The sequence below is a fragment of the Capra hircus genome, chromosome 13, assembly GCF_001704415.2.
Source record: "Capra hircus breed San Clemente chromosome 13, ASM170441v1, whole genome shotgun sequence".
NCBI classification, from domain to species: domain Eukaryota; kingdom Metazoa; phylum Chordata; class Mammalia; order Artiodactyla; family Bovidae; genus Capra; species Capra hircus.
The window spans coordinates 81,113,673-81,134,156 of NC_030820.1; the positions used below are offsets into that span (position 1 = coordinate 81,113,673).

The following is a 20,484-nucleotide window of genomic DNA, read 5'->3' on the forward strand; positions in this document are numbered from 1 at the left end:
GCTAAGTCATGTCCAGCTCTTTGTGGCCCTGTGGACTGTAGCCCACCAGGCTCCTCTGCCCATGGGATTCTCCAGGCAAGAGTCCTGGGGTGGGGCTCCATTTCCTCGTCCGGGCATCTTCCCCACCCAGAGATGGTACCCACATCTGCACTGCACGCGCATTCTTTACCCCTGAGCCCCTGGCGAAGCCCAGAGAGGGAAACAATTCAGCTCTATCTGTCTTATTCCGTTTCTCAGAAGGGTTAGGGCCTAAACAGCAACGTTAAGGTCTGACAAAGCTGGGTGGTGAATGCTCTTCTGTATACTTGCGATGTTTCGGAAATTCAAACTCATGTTTATTACGTGTTTTGTCTGCTCCCTCTCCTCCTTCCTGTCTCTTACAGATAAAAGTGTTGGGACTGTAAAACGCGATTATCCCTTATGCTGAGATGTGCGTTTTTCAGAGCAGCGGTTTCTTCCTGCTATGAAGGCTCTGAAAAGGTCTGGGGTTGATGGATTTCAGTTCCGCGTGCTGGGACTTGTTTTCCGCCGGGCTCGGAGGAGAGGTCATGAAGTGCGCGCCGCGGCGGGGCCGAGTTACTCATTGACTGCGGCTGCCCGGGGCGGCGTCCGCTCCGCGAGCCTGGAGCCTGTGTGCGGCGGCCGCGCCGCCGCCCTGGGGACAGCCGAGGGCGAGGCGCCGCGCGGGCCGCCGGGTCCACAGCGTCGCTTCCCGCCCCACGCGGCAGTGTTTCCGCCGCTCGCCCCAGCCCGTCCGCAGGAGGACGAGACCCACAGAGGGAGTCAGGCCTGGCGGAGTCACGCCTGACCTCCTGTGGGAGGTTCAGGGAGGCCAAGGAGGCGTGCGACCTTCCCGTTAAAGTGTGACTTGACAACAGGGGCAAGTGCGGCATCCAGTTCACGGCTGAGATCAGTGTCAACGGGGACAAGACCACGGGTATGTGTGTGAGTGAGTAAAGCAGCGCATTACAATATGTGTGTTAAATCCGAAGCAGATAATGTTGTACCAATATCTTGTAAGTTACAGACTCAGCACCCTGCTAAAGGTGAAATGTCTAACCCTGAACTGACTCAGCAAAGACAGGGAGGGCCACTGTATTCCTTGAAGGGCTTATCTTCCCAGGAAGCCAGGTGGAAACGCAAAACAATTCTACTCTTGTGGATGGATATGTGGTGAGTTGGGTTAGAAATTGCTTTGGCATCTCATTGCGATAAGAACACTTCACGTGAGACCCACCCTCTTGCCAGAATTTCCGTGTGTGAGGCTGTGCTGTTCCCTCTGGACCCCATGCTGCACAGCGCATTCAGGAAGTTACTCGTCTTACATAACGAGCGCACCCTTCAGCAGCCGGCCCCCACCGTCCCATCCTTTGCTCTGTGAGCTTGATTAGGTTGAAGCTGTCACCCGGGTGGATCATGGCTATATGGACCGTATAGGTGGGTCATCCATATAGGTGGCTATCTTTCGCTTGGCAGAGTCTCCTCAGGGTTCAGCCATGTTTCTGCACTTGGCAGGATTTCCTTCTTTTTAAGGCCAAATAATGTTCCGCTGTGTGAATATGTGGCCTTTTCTTGGTCCATGCATTCATTCACGCACTTTTGAAAAAATTCCAATTATTTTGAAAATCTCAAACTGCAAACATGTTGGAAAAGGACGTTCTGTGAACACCAGGAATGCCGTTTTCACCTCTCGCCCGTGTTCTAATTCACCTTTTGCCCCGTCTCCTGTCCTGCCCCTGAGACCATGTGCTATGTCGTACGTACTGTGCGTGTTAATATAACTGGTGTGCACGCACTCAGCCGTGTCCGACTCTCTGCAACCCCACGGACTGTAGCCCGCCAGGCTCCCCTGTCCATGGGATTATCCTGGCAAGAATGCTGGAGCAGGTTGCCATTTCCTTCTCCAGGGGATCTTCCTGACCCAGGGAATGAACCCACATCTCTGGGACCTCCTGTACTGGCAGGCAAGCTCTTTACCACTGCACCACCGGGGAAGCCCGTAATGTGGTATACGCATGCGTGCTGAGTCGCTTCAGTCGTGTCCCACTCTTTGCGACCATTTGGACTGTAGCTCACCAGGCTCCTCTGTCCATGGGATTCTCCAGGCAAGAACACTGGAGTGGGTTGCCACAGCCTCCTCCACGGGATCTTCCCCACCCGGGGATCGCACCCGCTTCTCTTCCGTCTCCTGCGTTGGCAGGTGGGTTCTTTACCACTGGCACCACCCGGGAAGCCCAATATAGTATATACAAACATTACTTTTCTGCAGAACTGTTTGAGAGCAAATTGCAGAAGTATCGCCCTCAACAAGTACGCCCGTGAACAAGAGGTTTCTCTCGCACAAGAACACAGGGTTGCCTGCAGGAGAAATCCGCGCCGGGCTTAGAAGAGGGAAGTGAAGAGACCCTGGCTGGAGGGGCCTTGCCCTGCTCCCACTGTTGGATAAGGTCCAGTTCCATAAGAGATCCCTCTTCTAGGTCGCTCACCCTGGTTCTGCTTCACTGAACAAACCCTAAGTGATACAGACTGAATCTCAGCATTTATCTGCTTGGAGATTCCTGATCTTTTCCACGTTTTAGGGAGAAAACTGTTCCTTTTAGGTTAGTTTATAAAGCTAACTGATCAATCTCTTAGCTGGGACCAATTACGTTTACATGAAGACTTTTCAAAGGGGTGAACTTTTCTCTCTGAGTTTTCTACTTGTTTGGTGAGAGAACAGTTTTTAATTGTTTGTCTCAAAGGCCAGCAGAAGATGTCACTGGGTTTTGTAATACGTGAACCCAGTGACTGCAGTGAGTTGCAGAGGTGACGGGGTTCAGCTGGCAATCATTGGCAGACCTCCAGGTCTCTGTTCAGGACCTGTGACCTTTGCGTGAGTTCCTGAGATTAAAGTTTAGTCCCAGTGTGAGGCCAGCTCTAAAGAATCCTAGCTTTTTACACTGATGAGAAAAAGAGACCCGGGGGAGGGAGAGAAGAGGCCACTTGCGATGTGGGCCCAGGGAACAGGGGGAGGCGGCCGCTGGGTCTGTGGCAGTTAAGGGCTCTGTGGCCAGCCATAGCCAGACCTGGGTCGCAGGAACACTGCATCACCGCTGTGTAACTGGAAGCGGGGCTCCCCAGGGCGCTCAGGGACACAGAATCTGCCTGCCAGGGCAGGAGATGTAAGAGGCGTGGGCTCGCTCCCTGGGTCGGCAGCGTGCCTGGGAGGAGGAAATGGTATTCTTGCCTGGAGAATCCCGTGGACAGAGCAGCTTGGCGGGCCACCATCCGTGGAGTCACGAAAGAGTTGGGCGTGGCTTAGAGATGAAACGGGGACAACTAGAAGCAGCTTACAGCATGTTTGCAAGTCTCAGTGTCCCGATTTATAACATGGAGTGATAATCCCTTTCTTAAATGGTTTGCGAAGATCAAACCGAACCCTGTGTGGAGGACTCTGTACAGTGCCTGGCATGCAGGACAGTGGATAAGAGACTTCTGATGCAGGTGACCTGAGACAAGTTATTCAGCTGTTTAGTGCCTCAGTTTGCTCATCTGTAAAATGGAACCATTGATAGCATCCACTTCCAATATTTTCACGAACATTAAATAAGTAGATAGCAGTGTGGTTAGGATGGCAAACATTAGATTCAGATTCTGGCTCCAACATTTCACTGCTGTGTGATCTTGTGAAAGTTACTTAACATGTCTGAGTCCATTACTGGTTCTCATTAAAAAAAAAAGCATGATGGAATCCCCTGGTAGCCTGGTGGCTGGGACTTTGTGGTTTCACTGCTGAGGGCACAGGTTCAAGCCCTGGCTGGGAACTAAGGTCCTGCCAGCCCCATGGCGCGCTGAGGGTGTCAAGCCCCCGCTGGGAACTAGGGTCCTGCCAGCCCTGTGGCGCACTGAGGGTGTCAAGCCCCAGCTGGGAACTAAGGTCCTGCCAGCCCCGTGGTGCGCTGAGGGTGTCAAGCCCCGGCTGGGAACTAAGGTCCTGCCAGCCCCGTGGCGCGCTGAGGGTGTCAAGCCCCGGCTGGGAACTAAGGTCCTGCCAGCCCCGTGGCGCACTGAGGGTGTCAAGCAGGTGACAGAGGCCAGTGCTCCTGGTTTTCAGTAAATACGGTTGCTGCTATCGCTGCCCTTATCATGACAGTTAGACGTATTCCAGGGTCTGAGCTCAGGGCATTGCTGCTTAGCTGTTTTTAACTCTTGCAGCCATCTTGCAGGGTAGGTGTCGTCCTGCGGGGCGGGTGTCGTCCTGCGGGGCGGGTGTCGTTCTGCGGGGCGGGTGTCCTCCTGCGGGGCGGGTGTCGTCCTGCGGGGCGGGTGTCCTCCTGCGGGGTGGGTGTCCTCCTGCTAGGTGGGTATCCTTCTGCGGGGTGGGTGTCGTCCTGCGGGGTAGGTGTCATTTTATACTCTTGCCCCCTGATGGAGAAGCCACTGAAAGGTGGATCGGGGTCAATGCTGTCGTTTGCTCATCTCTGGGCTGGGGAGCCGAGCCCCTCAGCACGGTGCTTTCAGTAAGCACAGTGGTGCTTACTTGTTTTCTAGGCACCGTATCTCTGCAGGAGTAAATGAGCGGGGCAGCTCACTCCCTCCCTGTCTCCCTCACTGAGTGCTGGATAACGGCTGAGCATCAGGGGGTCGGAGTGCCTGCCGTGGACACTGCATGTTGTCTCTCGGACACGTAGGAACAGCCGTAAGGGAGAGGTCAGGCTCTCTGTGTCAGGGTGCAGGGCCTTTGGGGGCGCTGCCTCATCTCCTTGTTGCCTGAAGGTTCCTGCATCGAGTGGGAGTGCTGAGGAGCTGCTCAGAGGGAAACACAAACCCAGCCTTTGTTAGTCACGAAGCACCGCTGTAAGGAATCCTGCTCTTTAACAATGGAGGAGAACATTACAAGAGCTAGGGTACTTTTTCAGAGGTTTCAGTTGAAACACAGACATCCGTGAGCATGCCTGTTGCTAATCGCTAGGGAAATGAGACGACTCTAGAGGACGACGCATCTTTCTTCTCTGGCGACTGTTGGGGAGTGAGGAGCAGACGCTCGGGGCACTGAGCCATGTTTCAGGACATGAGATGTGTGGGATGCGGGGCTCTCCTCTTACAGAATTTCACAGCTGAAGAAATCTGTAGACAGACTTTTACTTGTTCAACTGTTTTTTTCTTTTTCATTTTGGAGGGACAGGAATGGGGGCTGGAGTTAAAAGAAGGTCTTGCGCCTGGTCCTTTAACACATGCTAATGCCACAAGGGCGAAGAAGGTGAGGCAAGGGCGTCGGCGAGTGAAACAGACCAGTGGGAGGCTACGGGAGAGAGTGGAGTGCAGGGCAAACCAGAGAGGACCTGACCTCCTCAGAGGGGGTTCCATTACCAGGCTGCACGGCCGATGCCGCGGGAACTGCTTTCCAACAGAAGTGGAGATTCCAGGTTGGAGAATGGAACCTCCCGAGTTTTAAAAATCGTTGGTGAATTCATAAGTTTAAGACACACCCTACAAGCCGAGCAAAGCCTTCCTGAGGCCCTCGGTTGGCTCAGAGCCTGCCTGTTTGTGACCTGGGTTGCAGAATCTTCCAGCACTCCGCACCTTTCCTGACAGCAGAGCTCCCGTCTCGCTTCCTGTCAAGTGTTGTTTTCTTCCGAGGGTGCCCTGTTCACTTAGGTCAGCCACCCTTGGTGTGATAATTTCCTTACTTCTTCATCCTGAATCAGGACCTCAAATGAAGGCAATGTTTTACTTGTGTTTCCTGCCTACCATTCACCCCCTCGTGCTTGTTCAGCCATAAATTCAGGAACCACAAGGAAAGCTATTAAGATTAAAGAATGTTTTAAACTCTCATCCCACCCCTAGCTTTTATTAAAGAATCTTCTTTTTATAGTAAACTAGAGAGAGGACGTTCAGAGTCCGGGTTCAGAAGGTGCAGGTTTTTGCTTAGCAAAGTTCAAAAATAGAGCAAAAAATACAACTTGGTAAACCATTAATATCCAAATACTACTCTTTCCTCCATGAAAGCAGCCACTGGAACCATTTCCACCTCTGAACTTGGAACAAGACACGGCCTGCAAAGCTGGTTTTTCATTTTTCACGCACTGTTGATTCTGCGTCTTGATTCCATCCTTGCATCTTGAAGGCAACAACCAGAAAAACAGCCGTGTGACACCCAGCTGGGCTGTTAAGTCTTTCTCCTGGATTTCCGAGCAGACTGGGAGAGTGAGTCAGAGGTGAGTCATAAACCTGTGGATTTCTGTTTCAGGTTCAGTCCTTCATTTAAGGCGAGGCAGTTTCCCCAGATTATTGTTTTTCCTCTTTGGTGAACAAATGTGTTTACTTTAAAACACTCATCAATAAAGTCATTAAGCAGACGACATCTATCAAAGAAATGCTAAGCTAGTTTCTATGCTTCAAACTGTTTTGGAAAGATACATTATAATTGAAGAACGAGGGATAGAAATGTGAGTTTTCACTGAAGAACGTGTGGGTGACCAGTTGGACACATACACACCCATACACACAGACACACACTCCCGGACCCAGCGGCGCACAGGCATCTCGCGGGACGGTCACGGTAGCTCGATTCCCGGTCGGAGCTTCTGTCCCACGTGGCTCTAGTCAACTCCTTGCCCGACTTCTGGCCGCTTCTGTTTCTATCAGCAAAACATAGATAATAAGAGTCCCTCCCGTGGAAAGCTGTGGGGATTAAATGATGTAACACATGCCACACTTCTAGCACAGTATCTGGCCCACAAACAAAGTCCATAAGTAGATAAATAATAGTAGGGCCACTAACACTTCCATGGCTAATGGTTTTTATGGGCATCTTGCTTCCCACCATTAAATAACAGACAGGACTGATTCCAGAGCTTGACTCCTTCCACCAGAGCCTGTGACCACGATGATGGTGGTGGTTTGTTGTCCAAGTTGCATCTGACTCTGCAACTGAGTGGACTGTAGCCCGCCAGGCTCCTCTGTCCATGGGATTTCCCAAGCAAGAACACTGGAGTGGGTTTCCATTACATTCTCCAGGGGATCTTCCCGACCCGGGGACTGAACCCCTGTCTCCTGCACTGTGGGCTTCCCTTGTGGCTCAGCTGGTAAAGAATCCGCCTGCAATGCGGGATACCTGGGTTTCATGGACTGTATGGGGTCGCAAAGAGTCGGACACGACTGAGCAACTTTCACTTTCTCCTGCATTGTAGGCATATTCTTTACTGATTGAACTACCTGGGAACCAAGAATAAATTCATATCCCACGTTACATTGGGAGAGAGAAACAGTGGACTGTGGACAACGCTTGTCTCATTAAATGTGAACTTGTTGTGCCTATGAAGACTCATCTCCCTAGCTGTGTGTGTCCCTGAGAAGATACTCTCTGTGAAACGACAGTGGGGAGACAGAGTATCTTTGTCTGGGGACATCGAAGATCCAAGGGAGGAAACCCAGTTTCTGGGAACATTAGACGAATTTTTCAGGCAGCTGTTGCTCGTGGGATTTTACATAAGCTGTACCTATGAAGCCCAGGAAAGTATGCTAAATATCCTGGTAGCCTAAGCAACAGATAACCCGGATCACTTTCTGTTTCTCCTTTGTTGGGTCTAAGTTCTCTTCACAGTTTCCCACTTAGACTAGGTTCATTTAAGTCAAAGTGAAAGTGTTAGTAGTTCAGCCATGTCCCACTCTTTGCGACCCCATGCACTATAGCCCACCAGGCTCCTCTGTCCATGGGATTCTCCAGGCAAGAACACTGGAGCAGGTAGCCTTTCCCTTCTCCAGGGGATCTTCCCAACCCAGGGATTGAACCCTGGGTCTCCTGCAGTGCAGGCAGATTCTTGACGGTCTGTCACCAGGGAAGCCGGAACCCAGGACACATCAGTTGCTTTACGTCTGTCTCACCGCAGGAGGCGCTGCAGTGCCGGGACGGGAGCTCACGTGCCGGATCCAGCGTCCGGGGTCTGACTCGTGGCTGTTGGTTGGTGTTATCGGTTGGTTAATTTGAGATTCGCAAGGTGGGGATAAGGAAAATAGCAGCAGCAGCTCCTGAGTGAGTCGGGAGGGTTAAATGCGTGCTGAGGACAGTGCCTGGCTCCGAGCACAAACTTAAGAAACACAAGCTCCCAGCTGTGAACCTTGTCCCCAAAAATCCGCGCACACACACATCCACCCAGATGGCGATGGTCTTTCGAGAGATCACAGATCTCGCCTCAACCACCTCCCAGGTTTAGAACCCCCGTGTGGAAAACAGCCTGCAGTTGACAAGGAAAGTGTGTTTACCTGGGCAAACCACGCTCCTTGCCATCCGATGCCTTCCGGCTGTGTGGAGACAGGCCGTGTCAGAGGGCATGTTTAGTAGGGCTTGGAGGCTTGAATTCTGTTTATTAGGAAGGAAAGAACAGGCTCCTTCAAGCCGGTGATTCATCCTCCAGTTCTTTCAGGGAAAGAGAGGGGGCGAGTGACTGAGGAGCCCTCATCCTGAGTTTGTGGAGCAGAGACCTCACAAAGGCTGCCTGCCCTCCAGAGCTTCTCCCTGCTCCCTCCAGAGAGGGCCAGGCTGAATCACTCCTGTGTCTGGACACATCAAAAGGCAAACTGCCTGTTTGTCGGGCTTGCCAGACCCAGCTAGGAGAAGCAACGGCAGGTCTGGGTGTGACTCACTCAGCCCACGTCGGGGAGTGGAGGTCACCCAGTTCCCAGGCCCTGTCCTCACCCTCCCCGGGGAGCAGGCTGCCTCCTGCCAAGGAGTCCAGGCGAGGAGACACTGTTGGTTTGTCTCCTCCTCCCGGTGCCAGAGTGGAGCCTGGTGGGGCTTAGAAGACGCGCATCAGGCTGAGTCTCAGAGAAGAAGGTGACCGCCATTCAGTGCTCACGAGACACCCGGAGCATGAGTGCTGTGAGAACGGGCCAGGCGGGCAGCTAATTACAAGAAATATGCAAAAAGCGTGTGGACAGGAAGCAGAAAATGATTGCTCTGGGTTGTTCTTTAGATGCCTGATCCAAAATGCAGCTGGATGTTTGAATCTGCCTGCCACCCCATTTTTTCCTCCAAAGTCAGGGTCTTCCATAGACATAGAAAACAAATTTATGGTTACCAAAGGAGAAAGGCAGGGTGAGGGATACATTAAGAGTTTGGGATTAACAGATATACACAATTATATACAAAATAGATGGCTAACAGGGCCTACCGAGTAGCACACAGAAGAACTGTCCTCAGTATTTGTAATAAACTATAAGGGCAAAGACCCTGAGAAAGAAGAGATATGTATTATGTATAACTGAATGACTTTGCTATACGCTTGAAACTACCACAGCATTGTAGATCAACTACACTTCAATAAAAATCTAGCAAAATAAGAGGGTCTTTTTACAGCTGGAATTTTCTACCACATACCATAACAGATTTAACTTCAAGCACATTCTGCACTAAATCATATTTTCATATATACATAAATACTCACATAAGCATATACTATACACACACATGTGTATGTATCAAGTTAAAACTGATACATACTCACATAAGCATATACTATACACACATATGCATATGTATCAGTACTAACTTGAGTAACAGCTGGTTACTAACAGTTTTATATTTTCTAGATACTTATTAAACACCTATTACATGTCATTTTGATATTTCTTTCTCATAGGTAGGACATGATTTTTTTCCAAGTCTCAACTATTTTTTCAGGCTGTTGTGAAAAAAAAAAAAAAAATCAGATCCTAATTCCATCAACCTTAAAGTAGCTGAGATGAAAACCTTCAGGGGAATATATGTTTTATGACCTCATCAATAAGTGAACACATTCTTGACGTCCTTCTAAGGCTAAACACACGTGTGCATTATGTGTGTGGGTGTCTGTGTGTTGCCATTGGTGGTAAAGGTGCATCAAGCCAAGCTTTAGCTCTCTGTGGCGGGCATATCCTTAAGAAAACAAGATCGCACTTTATGTGAAAAATGTATCTTGGTCATGTTTTGAGCGGCATGGGATTTGGAAAGAAATATGACATTTGAAGAAGAGAGGAGAAAAAAGAATTCAAATTAGCCCCTTCTGATTTCTATGACCCAGAAAACATTGACGTGTTTGAGTTGTTGCCACTAGCATTTCCCAGCTGGCACAGTGGTAAAGAATCCGCCTGCCCAGACAGGAGACCTGGGTTCCATCCTTGGGGCAGGAAAATCCCCTGGAGAAGGAAATGGCAACCTGGCCCAGTATTCTTGCCTGGAGAATATCATGGACAGAGGAGCCTGGCAGGCTACAGTCCAGGGGGTCGCAAAGAGCTGGATGCGACTGAGTGGCTGAGCACACACAACTGTTTCTAAAAGTCGAAGAACACTCAGAGGAAAGAGCGGGGGAAACACGTCTTCGGCAGGGTCCCTAACAGGAAGCAGCTCGGTAGGGGCAGAGGTGAACGCTCTGGGGTGTGTTTCAAAGAGGCTGCCTCTCCTGAGGTTGTTGACAAGCTGGTAGCTGAGGGGAATGGGAGGGAGGCTCCCTTACCTTTTTCACCATGTGAACTGATCGTCCTTGGGTCAAGAATGAACTCCTGTCCCCACACGAATATTGCAGAGTTGGCCCAGACGTGCAGAAGAAGAGAGGGAAGGAGAGCAAAGGAATCTTGATGTTCCATGGGCCAGACACGATGGACTTATATGGATTTCCCTGGAGGAGGTTTATATGCAACACATTCCTTCCTCGAGGTGTTTCGGGACATTCTCATTACAGTCTGCAATTATCCCAGTCAGGGCTCAGGAAACTGACTGAGACGTCATGAGAAACAGCGCAGTCTTGGCTTACTGCAGAGGATAACTGGATTTGGGGAAGCGGCCTTGGAGATTCTCGCGTGTAGTGGGCCTTTGCTTCAGGAGAGCGAGTGTCAAATCAGAATCCTTCCAAGCTTTGAGACGCTTCCTGGGTCTGACACATAAAGGTCTTCAACCCTGAGAAGGATGTTGCCTGTGTGCCTGCCAGGCTCCTCTGTCAGTGGGATTCTCCAGGCAAGAATACTGGAGCAGGTTGCCATTTCCTTCTCTGGGGGATTTTCCCAACCAAGGGATCAAACCCATGTCACTTGCGTCTCCTGCATTGGCAGGTGAATTCTTTACCACTGAGCCACCAGGGAAGCCCTTGAGAAGCATGTTAAGTCTTTATAAAATTGTTTTCCAAACTAGTTATCTCATTTCTCTTCAAATTCCTCTTCCATTTTCTCCATCACTTATTGTTGGCCAATTGACCACTTTTTAAATTGGTTATCTTTATTAGTCTTCTTCAAAATTATGAGATAATAAGCTAGTCCTAAGTCTGTGATGTGAACCCCAGAGTTCAAATACAATTTTAGTGGAAGGCGTGGCTGATGGGAAAAGTAGGTCAGATAGCTCGTGATAAACTGCTCCCAAGAAGGGATTTTGGACCCATCCACAGTGGACACTTTTCCTCATCCTGACTTTATTTATCAATTTGCTGCACACAAAGTTCCTGATGAGTTCACTGTAATTTTATCACAACCGTTCTTGGAGGTGATCATTCCTGGGACATAATTTAACTCAGGGGGTTTATAATTGGGCTATGGGCCAAAATATATGGGGAAAAAAATATCTCACCAGGATGCCTGGAGATCCTTGGTTTAAATATTTTGGCAACCCAGTGCTCGGCAGAGGAATCCAACACAATTTTTTGAGTCCTCTTCCTTTCGTAAGCAATGAGTTCACACATGGGTCTGGGTGTGTGGTTCAGAGAAGAGTCCTTGGATTCCAGTTAAGCTTCGTGGAAGAATGAGTCTGGTTGCCACCTTTACATCTGAGGCTCTAGTTCACACTCCTTTGGCTTATTTCTAAATGTTTTTATTTTCTAATAAAAAATTAGTTCTTTCTGAAGATGTACATATATACAATGGAATATTAGTCAATCATAAAAAAGAAAAATGGTGCCATTTGCAGCAACATGGTTGGGACCGGTCTGAGTGAAGTCAGACAGAGAAGGTGAAATATCGTGAGACATCCCTTATGTGGAATCTTAAAAAATGATACAAATGAACTTACAGAAAGAAAGTCAGATAATGAACTTCTGGTTGCTGGGAGGAAGGATGGGGGAAGGGGTCGTTAGGGAGTCTGGGATGGACAGGGACACACTGCTGCATTTCACATGGATCACCAACAAGGACCTGCTGTTCAGCACAGGGGACTCTGCTCCGTGTTATGTGGCAGCCTGGATGTGGGGGGGAGTTTGGGGGAGAATGGACCGTGTGTGTGGGGCTGAGTTCCTTTGCTGTTCACCTGAAGCTATCACAGCATTGTTTCTTAATCATCTATCTCCCAATACAAAATAAAAAGTTTTTTAAAAAAGAAAAAACAATCACTTCCTTCTTCTGAGAGGTCATCTCATCAGGGCTTAAAGTTCTTCTGTCTGGTGGAATGCTTTGTCTTTACTTAAAAAAATTAGCTTGGTGCTCAGTAGGCAATGATGGTGTCTTTCATCTGCCATTGTAGGAACAGGGGGATTAGTCCTTTTCTTTTTTCGGGGGCGGGGGGGGGGAGGGTAATGAGTTCATGTTGGGAGCACCTGGTAACTACTAACCGCTGGTTACAAACATTTGTTTCTTTTGTTTCTTTCACTGACTTGAGAGACCTTTCTGGAACACTGCCTGTGCTGAGGACTTAGCCTGAAAGGGCAAGAAGAGGAAATACTTCTTGCAGGTGAAGGCTGATCGTGAGGCTGGGCTCCCTAGAGGGATGAAGCTAGTGGTGGACATGTGGCCTGAGGGTGACAGAAGCGATGTTCTGGCCTGTCTCGCTTCCCATCCTCTGATTTCCTGCTTAGACTTGCTCCCGCTGGCTGAATCCAAATGCAGCCACTGGCAAAGGATCTGGAGGACCACGGAGGTTAGCCTCTCAGGCAGACAGAAGGGCAGAAATGGATACGGTTGGGGAAGCAAAGAAGGGACTAAGGGAGGTGTGATTGATCCCAGCGAAGCCTCCACACGGGGCTTCCTTTCTCAAGCCCCCTTTCCCAGCCATTGCCGTGCGAGCTTCTCCCCAGCGGTGGACCCCGATGCTCCGTACGCGGACTTGTTTGGCTTTCTTCGCTTCCTCTCCGCATCTCTCCTGTTCTCTGGCTTCTCTTCCAGTTCTCTATTCTTAACCTTCTCTCCTCCTCATCCTCTCTTGCTCAGCGTCTCTCCTATCCTTGGAGCCTGCCTCAGCCTAACAAAAGCCCTAAACCTCCACTGAAAATCCCAAAGAGCTCTTTCATGAACTTTTTTTTTTTTTTCCAGTGAAAGGAGATGGATTCAGGAGGACAGTTCCAATTTTGAAATGGAGAGACTTGCATAAGACGATCTTTTCAGGCTATGACTATTGGTCTTGATGATCAAAAAGAATCACGATGTACTACTTACATTGTGTAGTGAGAAAAAAAACCAAAATATTTTTTGAAAGGCAAAAGAAAGCCCCATAAATATTGTATATCTTTTGTCAGAAAATGATTGTCGATATATTTTCTCATTTCCTTTGATCATCCTTTTCGGGTCTGCTGTTTTCAATTTCTAAGGCTGGTTACACCACTCAAGTGACTCATGGAACCCTCCTGAGAGTCGTGTTTCAGGTTGAATGAAATGAAGACATTCCAGTTGCTACACACGATGCCTGTGGGCTGACAGCTGTCACATATCAATAAATCAGACTCTTATTAAGAATTATTGGTTATTAATCACCCCAGTCCCTGAATATGAATATGAATTCCTTATTGCTCTGCTAACAACTTTCAAAACATACACTTACATCTTCCACCTGAAAGAGGAGAACCTGTTTCCCTTTCAAGACAGAAATTGATTTCTTTGGTTAGGTTAGTACATCGCCCATGAATTTAACAGTTCTACAGTGCGCTGAGCTCTGAGAGGCTAGTGGTTCACGCAGACGTGGGATTGGGTTTCAGAACCTTGAAGCCTGAGCTGCTCCACTGTAGACGCTGAGTGACACACAGTTGGGCACAGAATCCACACTAGTCCTGGGTCTGTCTTTAACTATTAAAAAATGTCTGCATGCGCTGTGTCAACAGCTTGTAAATTCATAACCGGGGAGGCTACTGCAGTAGCTGCCCACAGCATGTCGATGTCAGGCTCAGAGGGTGCAGTTAGGGTGGAACGTAAAGTGATGTGCGGCAGCGAATGGACACGAGATCACTCACGTGCTGGGGGGACTGTCTTTGGAGCCGCACTGTGTTCTGTGAAATTGGAGGAATGGCTTCCCAAATAACACTGGCTTCACTGTGTGGCCATATTAAGGGGCCAAAGCAGTCGTGATGAACTCCACGCAGGTCCTTCTGAAGCTTCTCCAGATCGGATTAGATGGAGGGCTGGTCAAGCGTGAGACACCTTCCCGCCTGCTCCGTGACACGTCCGGACCCTTGTCAACGTGCCTGCAGCGCCATTTCCACGCGGAAGCTGCGATCTGGTTCCGCTGAGCTTGGCGTCCTTCCCGGAGGTGAGTCACGACTGCCTCCGGGGCGGAAGCGGTCTCTCCGGGGCGGAAGCGGTCTCTCCGGGGCGGAAGCGGTCTCTCCGGGGCGGAAGCGGTCTCTCCGGGGCGGAAGCGGTCTCTCCGGGGCGGAAGCGGTCTCTCCGGGGCGGAAGCGGTCTCTCCGGGGCGGAAGCGGTCTCTCCGGGGCGGAAGCGGTCTCTCCGGGGCGGAAGCGGTCTTCGTCCCGCCTCTCTGCTTTCTCAGTGTTCCCCGTTTCTGTCTAACTGGCCTTTCCCTGTTGCCAGAGCTTGCACTGTTTGTGTAAGTCAAATTTCAAGCTGTCCTCTGTGTCTGCTTCTTTTTACTCACCCAGCAGTTTTACATTATGACCCCACCATGGCCGAAGGGTCAGCCTGTACCCATTGCGTTAGAAGGCAAGGCCTTACCCCTGGACTGCCGGGGAAGTTCCCGGCCCCGGCCCTCTTACACTCTTCTTGAGGAGACATGTAACTAGGCAAGCAAATATGTAAAATCATTTTAGACGGGGCTATGGAATACGAAGGAAGTAAAATAGGGTGACGTTACAAGACAGCTTGGTGGGAGTAGGGGGGTTACTGCACGAGATGGTTTCTCTGAATAAGCTATTTTAACGCTGAGACTCAAAGGAGGAGAAAGAACCAGCCATGCAGTGACCTGGAGCAAGAATGTACCAGGTAAAGGAACTGCAGCTGCAAGAAGCCCCCAGGCAGGAGTGAGTTCGGTTTGTTGAAGGAACAACAACGGCATCAGTGGAACCAGGATGGAACATGCTTAGAGAGCAAGAGATTATGTCAGAGTGCACTGGGCCTGGGCTGCGTACCCCACGATGGGGTGTTTTGACTTTATTAAGTATATCCATCCAACTGCACAGCCCACATTTCTTCACTTCCTTCCTTCCTTTCTTAGGTATCACGGTTCACTGTTTTAATCTCTCCCTTGAAAACATCTTCCCTTTTTATATTAGTTAGCTGTTGCTGTGTAACAAATTATACCAAAAAAAATTGTAGGGGTTCTTGGACAGTTCTGTCTCGCAAGAATGCAGTCAAGATAACTAAGTTGTTTGAAGGTGTGAATGGGTGGGAGGCAGGGGACTCATCTCCAAGCTGACTCATGCGCAGGCCTGGTGGTCAGTCCTGGTTGCTGGCAGGAGGCCTCGGTTTTGTGTCTTGTGGACCTCTACACAGGATGCCTTGAGTGTCCTCATGACGTGGTGGCTGGCTCCCCTCAGAGAGAGTGATCCAGGAGCGTGCAAGGTGAAAGTCACAGTGCCTTTTCTGACCCAGCCTTGGCAATCACACAACCACCACTTCACAACACTTACTGGTCATCCTGATTCACATAGGACAGCAGAGGCCCCACACGGGCAGCTTGTCGCTCTGCACCTTCTAAGGATGAACGCAAACTGATGCAGTGTCTACTATTTTCATGTTTTATTTTTTTCTGATACTCACTTGAAGACATAAATCGCAGAAATGGAGAACCTGTGCCCTGGGGTCACAAAGAACACTGGGCTGAAAGACGAGGTTTACCGCTCCTGGGCCTGTGACCTGCGGCGCATTCCTGAACCTTGCCAAGCTTCCATCTCCTCATCTGAACGCTGGAGGCCATTCCACCTCACCGCCCATGGTCAAATGAAAACCAAAGTGAGCTGATGCTTTAAAACAAACTTAAAAATAGACAGCTAGTGGGAAGCTGCCATGTAGCACGGGGAACTCAGCTCGGTGCTCGGTGATGACTTACGTGGGGGGATGGGAGGGAGGCTCCAGAGGGAGGGGATGCCTGTGCGTAGAGCTGACCCCCACTGTTGCACAGTGGGAACCAACACAGCACATCGTTAAAGCACGTGTCCTCCCCTTAGGCATGAATGAGGAAGGAATCTCTGGCACGTGGCTGTGTGTATCACACATACACAGCCTCGCTCTGAATTCAGTGACACTGTATTAATTTGAGAAACTATGTTGTTACACATTCACTTCTGCTCAAATCAAGGAAATAAGCTAAGTTTTGATGAAAAATAAATGAAAGACATCGAAACAGAAAATAAAAACAGATTTAGCTGTAATAATTGTCACACAAATTTTCAGTAGATGTGATCAGCCACAGTCCTTGCTCTTACTCCTTTTTTTATTACCACAGAATGCAGTTATTCCTTGAAATATTTCACAGAGCTTGGTGATTTCACGAAGTTCAGCCTGCAGTCAGTTTAGATTGCAGAGACAGTGGACTTGGTGGTCTGGCTGACCCCCTGTAATGCATATTCAGGATGCCAGACATTCAGACCTGTCATAAGAATTTCCCCTTCAGTATGGTAAGATTTGGCAGGCTCGCTGTTTGTCCTCAGATGGGCCATGAGTCAAGCATTGGGCCAGCTCAATAGGAGCATCCAAGTTCAACTCCAGTGCGAAATCTAATCAGCACTCAGAGTCAAAGGATGAGCTGGTGGTTCAGGTATTTATATCAGAAGGTGTTAAAAGATAATTTGGAACATGGTGGAGGATAAGAAATGGGACTTCAAATCCATTCCAGAATGACATTTCTTGACAGTCTTCTAGGAAATGAAGTTAATTAACTTTTGAAGATCATTTTTTTTTTCAACTAAGGTTTTTGCTGGACATGAGTTTCAACTAAGGTTTCAATGGACATGAGTTTGAGCAAACTCCAGGAGTTGGTGATAGACAGGGGAGCCTGGCGTGCTGCAGTTCATGGGGTCACAAAGAGTCAGACACGACTGAGCAACTGAACTGAACTGATGTACTAGACACTAGGCTGGGTTCTGGCAAAATAGCTAAGACCAAGTATGCCTGAATCCCAACTCTGACGGTGCGCGAAATTTAAGTCAGCAGCTAGAGAGCGCATAGCCCTTTTTATTCTGTTTGATGGCTTAACTTTCTACAAGTTGCTACAAACTTGAGGAATTTCCATCCATATGTTCAAGTGAATAATAGTCTTTGTGGCAGTTATAACATTTGTACCCAGTTAATCAGCGACCTAATTATTCAACAGCAGATAAAAATGTATTGACTTGTTGAGACACACATGTCTCCTGAAGCCAATGTTTAGAACTAAGTTATCAACATATTTTGAGCAATAATGTCATGATCACAAATCATTTTTCTCAGTTGTCTTTCTGAGGGCTAATATGAGATCCCTGGGAACTGTTTATATTGCAAGATAAACACATTGATAATGAATAGATTCTCAAGGCAATTTCCAAGACTGGTGTGGAAATCTATACATTCCCTTAGCTCTGTTTGCTTCCAAGGCAGGTGGAATTCCTTCTGAATGGGGTAAATGGAATGCATTCTGTAAACTGCCCCTTTTGTTACAATTAGCTGGGTAGCTCCTGTGGTTCCTAATTTGGTCAGTCCCATTTGACCCAACAAGCCAATTCTTTGTTCAGCTGCTAATCCATAGTGCAGATTTTAATCTCCAACAATTAAGAACTCATCCCTACACATCTTGGATAGTTCAGGACTGCCAGTACGGGCATTCTTACAGCTGTGTGTACAGGTCTCTAGGGAGACAACACACGTTTGTGAAATGAATGCATGCTCCTTTTCATTTTCAACTCAATGACTGGCATTTGCGTCTAACACTGGAAATTTTGCGCCATAATTAGGTGATATCTCAACAGAGCAAAACTGCAGCATGAGCAGAGTTCTCGGCTGGGGTGACTCCACCTCCCAGGGGACATTGGCAGTGTCTGGTGGCATCCTTGGCTGTCACCGTCGAGAGAGGTTGGTGTTGGCCTCTAGCAGGCAGGGACCCTGGGACGCTGCTCAGTATCCTGCAGAGCGCAGGACAGCAGCTCTGTAACAACTATTCAGCCTTAATGTCACTAACGCTGCTGCTGAGAATCGAGGACTCACCAGGGTGCGTGTTAGTTGCTCAGTCGTGTCCGATGCTTTGTGACTTGTTGGACTGTAGCCCACCAGGCTCCTCTGTCCATGGGGTTCTCCAGGCAAGAATACTGGAGTGGGTTGCCATTTCCTTCTCCAGGGGATCTTCCTGACCCACGGATCGAACCTGGGTCTCCCGTATTGCAGGCGGATTCTTTACCATCTGAGCCACCAGAGAAGTCCAATTCACCTGGGTGGGTCTAGATAGTTGTATTTAAAAAACAAAACTATTTTATACAAAAGATAAAACAAGTTCCTTAATTTCTCCAAACCTGTTTACTGATGTGTGCCCTGTGGTTGGTAACAGTAACGACTTCTTGCTGTTGCTGTGCGTTTAAGACGTGGGGCAATTCCCTGGTGGTGCAGTGGTTAGGACTCTGTGCTTTGACTGCCAAGGGCCTGGCCTCGATCCCTGGTCAGGGAACTAAAGGTCCCATAAGCTGTGTGGCACAGCCAAACAAATAAGTAAATTAGGTAATATGTACGGATTGCGGGCTATACTGCTGGTGCAGGGTAAGCCCTTCGGTCGATGACTCTTACCGTTATCATCATTAGCTTCAGTAGAGGAGGACAGTGATACCCGCCTCCGAGACGCCCACCACCGGGGTTCGTCTCTCCTGTGGTCTCCCACACTGAGCAGGACAGACCTCTATAACCGAGAGGGTAGTGCAGAAATGACTTGTGTGACTTCCAAGCTTACGTCCTAAAAGAAAATGTGACTTCTGCCATGCTCTCACTGAGAGGGATCAGCTGGGCTCTAGGTCCGTGTGAGAAACTGTGTAGAGACGTCTTGCTGCCTCACGAGGGAGCCATCCTGGGAGGGTTCCTCCAGCCTCAGTCGCGCTTTGGGTGGGGGGAAATGTAAATGACCTAAACTGACCCAAGAAGAAAAAGAAAACCTGGATAAACCAACAATCAGTATAGCAATTGGTGCAGTGGCCAAACGCCTCCATGCCCATACCAGGGTGGGCTCCGCAAGTGTGGAACCTTCCCCAGGCAGGCGCATGGGACCCCAGCTTAGACGGGCACTTGGTCTAATGCTTTGTGCCACTATCTTGAAATCCTTAAATCTTTTTAAACAAGCAGTTCCTCATTTTTAGTTGACACTGGATCCTGCAAATTATGCAGTCAGTCCTGCCCACGCCTGGGTAGTTTTATAGGTTTTATAACTTTTAAAGTATTGATAATCTAAAGCCTTTTAGGAAACAGGAAAAGAAAGCAAGTTACCCGGTTTATTTTAGAAGACTAGCATAATTTTCAAGCTTCCAGGATCTCTAGAACAAAGTCATTTAGACGTGTAGGGATAAAATGTGATTTCATCAGATCGGCCATCAGAACATGAGTAACAGAGTCACTCATTACCAAGGAAGGTTGATACTGACCTCCACATATGAACTGTCCTTTCCTCCGGTGAAGTTGTTTTCTAATTTTTTTTTTCTGGTTCTAACTAGGAACATGTTGGACAAACTTATCCCAAGTTCATTCCAGGCTAGTTGATGAGTTAACTATTTTAAGCTCTTCCGGTACTTGTAGACTTTTAAAGCCTTAATGTGATTTTTTTTGCAGGTCACTTGCCTGTGAACCATGGAAAAAATTGGCAAATTGAATGGATGTTTGTCCAAAGTCAGACTCAGCACCTTTATCCAGAAACTCTAAGAAAAAAAAAAAAAAGATGAAGTTTGTCTCGGGAATTTCATGAAGCCCGAAATGGCAGCATACTTGGCTGGGTCTATGGTTCTGATCTAGTCAACACTGTGTCTTCAGAAGGCAGTTCTGAGCTCGTCTTGTGGCCTTATGATTCTAGCTGCTCATTTTAGTTAATCATCTGCTTCTGATATTTAACACAAACCAGAATCCACTTTGGGAGAAGGCAATGGCACCCCACTCCAGCACTCTTGCCTGGAAAATCCCATGGATGGAGGAGCCTGGTGGGCTGCAATCCATGGGGTCATGAAGAGTCGGACACGACTGAAGCGACTCAGCAGCAGCAGCAGCAGCAGCAGCAGCAGCAGCAGAATCCATTTTGCTGATGAACCAAAACCATCAGCGCTGCCATTCTTACTCACTTCCGTGTTTCCTGCCTTATTTTCTTTTATTCATTTTCAACGAGAAGGTAACTCA

At 48.7% G+C, this 20,484-nt stretch overlaps 2 long non-coding RNA genes across 4 annotated transcripts; one reads left to right on the top strand and one right to left on the bottom strand.

Annotated features, from left to right (window-relative positions):
* On the top strand, positions 625–20,034 carry LOC106502804. Of its 3 annotated transcripts, none has more exons than XR_001296466.2 (5): positions 625–937; positions 5,989–6,197; positions 14,283–14,449; positions 15,922–16,107; positions 19,930–20,034. It is a non-coding gene; the product is annotated as an uncharacterized LOC106502804 (long non-coding RNA). The 3 variants fall into 3 exon arrangements; XR_001919092.1 differs by having other exon boundaries at positions 5,992–6,197; XR_001296467.2 differs by lacking the exon at positions 625–937 and adding an exon at positions 2,177–2,200 and having other exon boundaries at positions 5,992–6,197.
* On the bottom strand, positions 6,167–9,009 carry LOC106502805. Its single transcript, XR_001919093.1, has 2 exons — positions 7,903–9,009; positions 6,167–6,620 (listed from the first exon to the last, which is right to left on the bottom strand). It is a non-coding gene; the product is annotated as an uncharacterized LOC106502805 (long non-coding RNA).